Source organism: Haematobia irritans, chromosome 4 (genome assembly GCF_050003625.1).
Source record: "Haematobia irritans isolate KBUSLIRL chromosome 4, ASM5000362v1, whole genome shotgun sequence".
Classification (NCBI taxonomy): Eukaryota; Metazoa; Arthropoda; class Insecta; order Diptera; family Muscidae; genus Haematobia; species Haematobia irritans.
In genome coordinates, this window is record NC_134400.1 from 220,081,637 (window position 1) to 220,091,520 (window position 9,884).

General features: G+C 31.1%; 1 non-coding gene across 1 annotated transcript; it reads left to right on the forward strand.

Moving 5' to 3' along the window:
• The first annotated feature begins 8,595 nt into the window (after nt 1-8,595).
• Nucleotides 8,596-8,761, forward strand: LOC142237312 (U1 spliceosomal RNA). The gene has a single exon (XR_012722448.1). It is a non-coding gene; the product is annotated as a U1 spliceosomal RNA (small nuclear RNA).
• The last annotated feature ends 1,123 nt before the right edge of the window (nt 8,762-9,884 follow it).

Here is a 9,884-nt window from a genome sequence, read left to right on the forward strand (position 1 = left end):
TTCGATGATTTATTTTTATCAACAGTACTGATGTCCATGAGATTATGAGGACGTAAGAAGTGGCAGCCATTACAATGTAACGTTCAAAGCGAAAGGTAATACCATTCATTAACTTGGACATTTTGAAGTCTGTGAAAAAATGTTTATACATTTTAAAGTTATCGCAGTACTTAAAGACCCTTAAGGAATGATAGAAGATACCAAATATGTTTTGGAAAACATTTTTATTTAATTATTTAAAATAGAGCAACTAATCTCGAATTTTAGGCAAACGATGTAGCGATTTTCTCTAAATTTGTTTACTTTTAACTTTAATTTAATAACTTTTAAATTTAATTTTTTTTTTTAATTTAATTTAAAGAATTTTTTTGTGAAAAGTATATTTGTCTAAAATTTTGCTCCTCAGATTTTCTAATAATTACACTAGTTTACCAAATAAAACAAACTTCATGTACACTTGATGAAAATCAACCTTTCTTATGTATTTTGAGCTGCTGAATTCGAAAAAATTAAAACAAAAAAAATGGAACAGTTTTTGAGATATCCTGTTATTTTTAAATTTTCGCTCTTTTTTCACTAAACACAATTTATCTCGAGTTAGAAATGTCCGTTGGAACTTAAATGAAAGGTAATAAGATGACGAACAATCGTGAGTAATTGGATCTGTGATAAGTTAAGTGGTTCAAAAAATATCAACGCAAAAATTCAACATTTTCAAAAAAATCGTATTTTACAATGGACCTTTTCCGCCAGAAAAGTATTTACCTTTCATTTAATGACCCACAACGTTATAATTGGACATTTCTAACTCGAGATATATTGTGTTTAGTTAAAAAAGAGCGAAAATTTTAAAATAACGGGATATCTCAAAAACTGTTCCATATTTTTTTTTTTTTTGATTTTCATCAAGTGTACATTTTGAGTGTTATTATAATTCGTAGCTAGCTAGCAAGTTAGATGTTCATGCAATTATTTAAAAATAATTCAGATTTTTACGAAATATTTTATTAATATTAATTCCTCCCGTTCAGAATATTTATAGTATAATTAATAAACCTTTTTTTCCAACAGATGTATGTACTTCCCCGTATGCAAGAAAGGGAGCAACTAAAGTGGTTTGTATTATTTAAAAGAAATTTGTGTTCTTTAATTGGTCCAGTGGATAATGCATTTGTTTTCTATACATTTTCCAAACACCTTACAATCAAATGAAAATGGCGAACAACTTTGGTTTGACTAAAATTTCGTTTGGGAGGAAAGAAATATTTTTGTTGCGAGTAGGTTTGGTAGCTCGATATTTTTAGCTCATTAGACTATCCAGTTGAGATGCCATGGGTAGGTAAGTTCTCTCTTATCAATGAATGCTGCCCAATTCTATGTTAAGGTCAATGACAAGGGATGTCTTCGTTATACACTCAAAGAAAAACTACTTTACTTTAGGGAACGAAATGTGGTGTTTTCTGATAAAGTATTTTCTTTAAGAGCAAATAAAGGCTAATTTATGGTAAGCGATTTTGGATGTGGTGTTGAGACTGGTACTAAACCCACAATCCTTTGTATGCTAGTCGGACATTATTACTATTGCAACACCGTGGATATCACATGAGGCCAAGTAAAATATGGCTTACGACGATTATAATATTTTATTGCAGTTTCTTGAATTACTTCGAATAGTTCAAACCTTTGTCAACAAAATAATTTTTTGTCACAAAATTTTCATTTTTGTTTTCTGGCTTTAAGTCTTAAGTATGAAACTTTTTAGGTTTCGTAGTAAAATTTTAATTTAGTAGTATGTAATACCAAATGTCCTTTCGAAGTTTTCCGAACATTTTTGGTATACACCTAGACCTCGCTTTGCGTCGCAGATACGTTACAAAAAACACGACGCAAACTGAATTATGAGTTTCTATGGCAAACTATGCAAAGATTGGAGATAGATAATAACGCAACTTTGAAAATCTAACGACGCAAAGTGAAAACTAGTACTAATTCATCAGCGACGCAACTTCGAAACAACGCAAACCGAGGTCTAGGTGTATATGTATGTGTAAAATTATTTCCGTTTCCAAAAGTTGTATTTGGTACATTGTTTGTAAGAAAGGAACTCCAATATGAAAATATTTCCCTCAGTTTAATAACTTGCTCACTTTAGTAAAATGAATTAAAAAAGAGAAAAAATTATAAACAAATCAAGATTAAAAGATTAAAAAATTCGAATTTCTATTAAAATAGTTCCGAAATTCCATTAATTTGTAAAAAATTACCAAAAACTGCATCCATCTTGAACTTTATATGACGGTAAAGTCAGTTGTGTTAATCGTTCAAAATATGAAATTTTCTTTAAGGAGTGAAACAAATAAAGTAATTATGTCTAATAAATTTTCTTGAATTTTTTGAAAAGCATTTGTAATATAGCTTAGTTAAACATTTCTAAACGTAACCTGCATGTTTTTCCTGTTGGGTCCACTTTATTTTAAGTGTAGATGACATATGTACGTATTCAACCTTGAAGATTTATGACTATTAAATTAAATCTGCACTGAAAAAATATTTACGTGATATTAAAGGTTACGCAACCTCAATTTTAGGATGCACAATTTACACACTATTAAGGACACATTTCTTTAAAATAATGAAATTTTAATTAAAAGAAAGTTTATAATCTTTGCTTCAAACATTTTTTTCATTAAATTTAGGACATACATTTTTAAAATTTGCGTCCCTTCGTTAAAGTTGCATGTCTTTAAATTAAAGCAAATTTTCCTTAAAGTAAAGAAACAAATTGTTGATTTAAAGAAATCGCCCTTAAATTAACTGAAATATTGAATCTTTTGTTGATTTAAAGAAATCGCCCTTAAATTAACTGAAATATTGAATCTTTAAGATAATCTGTAAGATAAAAACGCTTCAAAAATAGGCTAAGACTTATTTTGAGGATTTAGCATCGTTAGGTTAGGTTAGGTGGCAGCCCGATGTATCAGGCTCACATTGGTGAACTTCTCTCTTATCACTGAGTGCTGCCCGATTCCATGTTAAGCTCAATGACAAGGGAAGTTCTTTTTAGCCGGCGTTCCACATTGCAGTGAAACCACTCAGAGAAGGTTTGAAACCCTCAGAAATGCCACCAGCATTACTGAGGTGGGATAATCCACCGCTGAAAAACTTTTTGGTGTTCGATCGAAGCAGGAATCGAACCCACGACCTTGTGTATGCAAGGCGGGCATGCTAACCATTGCACCACGGTGGCTCCCATTTAGCATCGTTGGTTTAAAGTTTTTATTGGAATTAAGAAAATATTTTTTAATTCTAAGTATCCGTCATAAATTGGATTTTTAAACTGGCATTTGTTTGTACGTGAATAGCTTTATTAATATACCGGAAAAATAGAATGAAAATTCGATAAATGAGATCTGTATCCCAATTTTAATTTTATAGATCCTACGCAGAAAAAATATCACCAAAATATTTTCAATTAAAATGTTAATTGAAGTTGAACATATATATGGGAGCTATATCTAAATCTGAACCGATGTCAACCAAATTTGGCACACATAGCTACAATGCTAATTCTACTCCCTGTGCAAAATTTCAACTAAATCGGAGTTGAAAATTGGCCTCTGTGGTCATATGAGTGTAAATCGGACGAAAGCTATATATGGGAGATATATCCAAATCTGAACCGATTTCAACCAAATTTGGCACGCATAGTTACAATGCTAATTCTACTCCCTTTGCAAAATTTCAACTAAATCGAAGCAAAAAATTGGCCTCTGTGGGCAAATGAGTGTAAATCGGGCGAAAGCTATATATGGGAGCTATATCTAAATCTGAACCGATTTGGCTGATATTTGGCAAGTTTTTCGAGACTCATAAAATATTCGGATGAACAGAATTTGAGGAAGATCGGTTGATATATACGCCAATTATGACCAGATCGGTGAAAAATATATATGGCAGCTATATCTAAATCTGATCCGATTTTTCCCAAAATCAATAGGGATTGTCTTTGAGCCGAAACAGGCCTATACCAAATTTTAGGACAATCGGACTAAAACTGCGAGCTGTACTTTGCACACAAAAATACATCAACAGACAGACAGACAGACGGACATCGCTAAATCGACTCAGAATTTAATTCTAAGCCGATCCGTATACTAAAAGGTTAGTCTATGATTACTCCTTCTTGGCGTTACATACAAATGCACAAACTTATTATACCCTGTACCACAGTAGTGGTGAAGGGTATAAAAAGGAGCTTAAAGAAGTACAGAGTCTTCAAAATAAAAAAATTATATTCCAAAAGCTAAATTACAATTTACTTTGTTCCCTGAGAAATTGTTTACTATTGGGAAATTATATCGTAAGGACTTGGGTCGAAGTCTTGGTCCCTCATCTGCGTACATTACTGATTTGAAAAATATATACCATACATTTACAATAGAGTTCATATCGGGGCGACAACGCCTTTTGATCGATCACCCAATTTTATTTCTTGGCCATTCAGAACTAAGTTTTGATTCATACTAACATACATATGTTGACTCAACAAATTCGATGACTCTTTATATCAATAATTAATGGGGGATTGTATCGGATAATATTTTGAGCACCCGTCTCCTGGTTTTGGGGTTTGAAATCTTAATCTTATTGTAAGTCGCAAACTGGTATAACAACAATTGCATATTTTTCCAATTTTTAAATTGTGATGGATTTTTTACAGCAGAGCCTATTCCTTTACTTTTTTCAAAAAACTTGCCAAAAAATGTATTTGGGGTTTTTGTGGGGAATTTTAAATTAAATTGGGGATTTTTGGGGATGAAAGCGTCCTATTTTGGGGACAAGAGCCCGAAAAATACTGGCAACACTGGAATCAATACCAAAATCCTTAAAGGAAGGTCAAAATCTTTGGATTCAAGTAATCTTTTTTTTTTTTGAGTGTGCATTCACAGCTGAACAGCATCACTGCATTAAAGTAAATTATTTGAAGATGATTCAATGAGATGAAAAACTATGTCATATATGAAATAGTGTAACGAAAGGGCGGCTTCTTTTTTTATTGGTATTGAAATATACTAAAGGTATTACTGCCTTTGTATGTATCTATGATTGGTTTTTGTCTGATAGCCATTATAAGTATTTCCAGCAATCCCACTCTATCATCATGCAAGATTTCAAGTCATGACTTAACATTTTAACTAACCATTCCATATCTATGCCAGCCTTAAAGTGGCTAATAATGGCAATAAATATTACTCCATAGTACATCTAGCTAACTATAGAAACCTGAATTTAGGACAAAGCCACTGATGGCAATATGAAATGGGATGGGATTCGATGATCACGATAATGTTCATATAGCTTATGCCACTGCTGCTTAATTATTATCAATTGTTAAGTGAACTAATTGCTGGTTACCAACTCCATGAATGGAGGAGGACATGCGGCTAAGATCTAATTAAGAAATTGCAAAATATTGCTTGACTCATCTTCAAAACGAAAAGAAGAAGTAATTTATGATGAACCCATTATGAAGAAACCATATCAAATTATTTATTGGAAAAACAATATTTTTAAAATGGAAATTAGCTTATATGATATTAGAGTTTAGTTATAAGTAGTGTGAGACAAATTTTTACATTGTTGAAAAACTGAAAAATTGTAAAACAACATGTTTTTTTGTGCACTTATATTAGTTTAGTGACTGTTTGGAAATTTTAATAGTGGCGTTGACCACGGAAATTAGAAATATCCTATTTTTAATTCAATATAATTCGGTATGCACTTCACTTATTCCTGAGTCTACGCAATTAATACAAAAGCTTTGTATTTTTTTTTTCGTTTCAATCGTTGGATCTATAATAATTATTTTCTCTTCTTAAAAAAAGGTCCTTGCATCGCTTGTCATAAAATCGTATTTATTTGCTCCTACAGAAAATTCTATATATAACAAATGGAATTTTGTTTATCTAAAATTTCATTGGGGAGGAAAGTATTTTTTCTTTGGGTGTACCTACAACATATAATGTCAGGGGCGCTAAAGATACAATAAGCTACACTAAACAAAATATTTACGTGATATTAAAGATTACGCAACCTAAATTTTAGGATGCGCAATTTACAAAATATTAAGGACAAATTTCTTCAAAAATATAATGAAATTTTAATTAAAATAAAGTTTAGATTCTTTGCTTAAAAATTTTTTTCATTAAATTTAGGACACAAATTTTGTAAATTTGCGTCCCTTCTCTTAGGTCGCATGTCTTTGAACTAAGACAAAATTTCTTTTAAGTAAAGAAACACATTTTTGATTTAAATAAATTGTCCTCAAATTAGCTGAAATATTGAATCTTTGGATTTAAGATAAAAACGCTTCAAATATAGGCTAAGACTTATTTTGAGAATTTAGCATCTTTGGTTTAAAGTTTTTTGGAATCAAGAAAACATTTTTTACTTTGAGGTATCCGTTATAATTTGGATTTTTAAACAAATATTTGTTTGTACGTAAATATCTTTATTAATATACCACGAAAAGAGAAACAAAATTTAATAAATGAGTTCTGTATCCTAATTTTAATTTTATTGATCCTAGATTTAAGGCCAGATAGGTCGCTAGACCTCGGAATCCATACCAAAATCCTTATGGGAAGGTCAAAATCTTTTTTAATATTTTGATTTATTTTTAGAAAATTTTAACTAAACAGTATTACAAACGCTGGAAAATCGCCGACATCACAAAAATAAGTAAATATTTTTCGACAAATTCAAGAAAATTTATTAGACTTTTTTCACTTGTTAAAGAATATTTTGTAGTTTGAAGGAAAAAATTGGAGTTCAAATTGCAAGAATGTCTTTAGTGACATACGAAGTTCATGATAAACGCATTTTTAATAAAATTTAGAAATTTAAAGAAATAATGAACTATGTTGTGAGAAATACGAATTTAGTAAATTTTTATGCTTAATTTATGTATAATTTTTGCAGTTTTTTAGATAATTTAACTAATGTACGCAAAAAATTATTAGAGCAAAGGAAACTTTGTCCAAACATAATAATTCCATGAACTAAAATAAAGTTAAATTGACTTTAGAGAGTTCATTTTTTTGAATGTACAGATAAAAGTTTTAAATTTGCTTAATTGCTCAAAGTTGGTTATATTTGAACACCTAGTGGGAAGTAATAGTTTTATGACTTTAGATGATAATGTTCTCTTGAGTGGCACCATTTAATCATTTGTATTTTGCCGTTTTTGTTTTAATCCTTCTTTAGAATAAATTTCACGTTTCTTTATTTGGTCTTCAATTTTGTTGATTTTCATGTCGAATTCTCTCAAGGTCACCGTTCATTAAACTCCATACATTCCACAAAATTTTTTTTTCAATCATCTACTGGAGCTGTAGGAGCCAACCAGCTACCCAGTCAGCAAATCAGCAACAACCCGATAGACAGCAACATCAAAAAGTGGCAATCACTTAACAAAAGCCACCAACACTTGATTGATTGAAATTAATCCGAGCCTTTTGGCATTTGTAAGTAATGCCCGAAAATTATTCATATTCATTTTGATTTCTCTGTTTTTTTTTTTTTTTTTGATTTTGCAAACGAAATGTTTGTGACAATTTAATGATGAATTTTAATTTTTTTTACGCTTTCAATTAATTTAAGAATTATTCTTAAAAAAACATTTACTTTTTTTTTGCGATAAAGAGCTGTATTGATATTCAATTAGTCGCAGTGAAGAGTGACGGAAACGATATGACAGAGTGATGAATATGGTGGTCCGTGTTAGCTAAGACGGGCCCAATGATGTTGATAGTGTGATGTGTGTTATGCGAATGCCAAACAATATTCATTTCAGGACTGTCGATGTATATCCTGTGCTTAGAGCTAAGGATATGTGGCAAGGAGAGAGATATCCTTGGGATGGAAAGTTACAAATGACAGTCCCTTTGAAAAACTAGCTTAAGAAATTTTCTTAATATCCTCACTCAATTGAAGTAACCCTTATTTAGAGATTTACTAGTTAACCCTTTACATGGGTTATGCTTCCAAGAATCCCATTCATATGCAAATTTTTGGACAAACGACCATAAATGACCTCACAAACAGGATTTGTAAAATGTGAATTTTTGAAAGAGCAAATGGATTTTATCACTCATTTCACATGGATTCGTCAACCACTATGTTGTTTTTATATCATAGGCTTAAGGCTTTTCACAATGCCTATAGTCCCCAAAGGGTTAATATAGTCTCATATTTGATTACGAGGAAATAGTTTACCATATATAGTTTATATTGTTATGAGAAACTAGTTTCTTAAAAAAATTTACAAATCACACTCAAATTGGTGGTTGGCTATTTGATTTTGATACTTAATAAAAAAAAAGGTTTTATAAAAACCACTCTTTGCCCATCCCACGAATTTAGCGATTTTCAGCGGATTTGATCGAAATACCATAAATGAACGTGGCTTTGATAATGCATTCCCGTTTTTCGCTGTTTGCTACTTTTCTCCGTAAATTTGGTGAAACCCTTTATGATTCTCATGTGATTTCTAAAACTGCTGCCTTATAATGCGGAGTTTTCGGTAATGTCGTCATAATTACATCACGTAGGGGATACCGTGATCATGAAGGCGGCTCCCCCGGAGTGAGGCTTAATCATTGCACTAACGATTAAGTGGTCCTCCGCGACTATTCATTCGTTATGAATATTGCGTGCGTATAATTTTTGGTAGCCGGGAATGGCGTACGCGCCTTCCCTCATATAAATCATATAACATTTCTAAAAAATCTATAAAAATTAAATTAAGAGAGCTTCCGGAATTAATTCATTGTGAGATCACATAAAAATGTTGTTTAATTCTATTCTGGACTCAACGACATGAAACCTCCTTCTCAAAATGTTGGTTTTGTTGTCATATTTGTCAACATCGGACGAATGTACTATATATGGGAGCTATATGTAAATGTGAATCGAACCAAAATTGAACCACCCAACAACGATAATATTAATTCTACTCCTTGTGCAAAATTTTACGTAAATCCGGAGTCAAATTTGGGCCTATAAGTTTTGAGTTTTTTCAATTGTCCTTAAGCGTTCTTTATCAGCACAGCCCCATACCTGAATACCGTAGGTCCACATTAGTTTAATTATTTGATTGTATAATAAGATTTTATTTTGGATAGTTACTCTGTGGTCCACTAACATTCAATGAACTTCGGAGAATTTTAAATCTGAATCGATTTCTACCTAAACTAATAGGGATTGATTTCGACCCAAAAGATTCGTTTGTTTCAAATTTCAAAACTGCACCCTTTGATTACAAAAATGTTTCCGCAGACGACGGACTCCTCCTTAGTATTATTGCCAATAACCATAGTACATACATATCATTTTTGGATGATAAAAATCTAACTAAATTATACTCCACATTTTGAGATTTCCACACTTTTTAACTACAAATTAGGATTTTACACCCTCTCATATAGAAGAAATGAATGAACTAATAGTAAAGATCAAAGTCATTGGCTTGGCGCCATGACCATTTTAACCATACTGTAGTTAATTCCTACTAATTTTGGGAATCGTACAATAGTTTTCTTCACTTTACATTCAACCTTTGTGTTCGGCCTTTGAACTTTATACAAATGGTTAGTTCATAAAATGTTTAAGACATACTTAACAAAAAGAACATTTCATTAGACTAGGGAACATTTCGAATGAAATAATAAAATTTTGCTACAAACAAATAATTTTAACGTATAAAAATAAGTTAAATTTAGCGATAGTTTAACTACGGAATTTGTTTTTTCAGTGTATATACTAACTTATAATAATCTGTACTGCAGATAATTATAATAATCTGCACTAAGCGAAAATTGTTC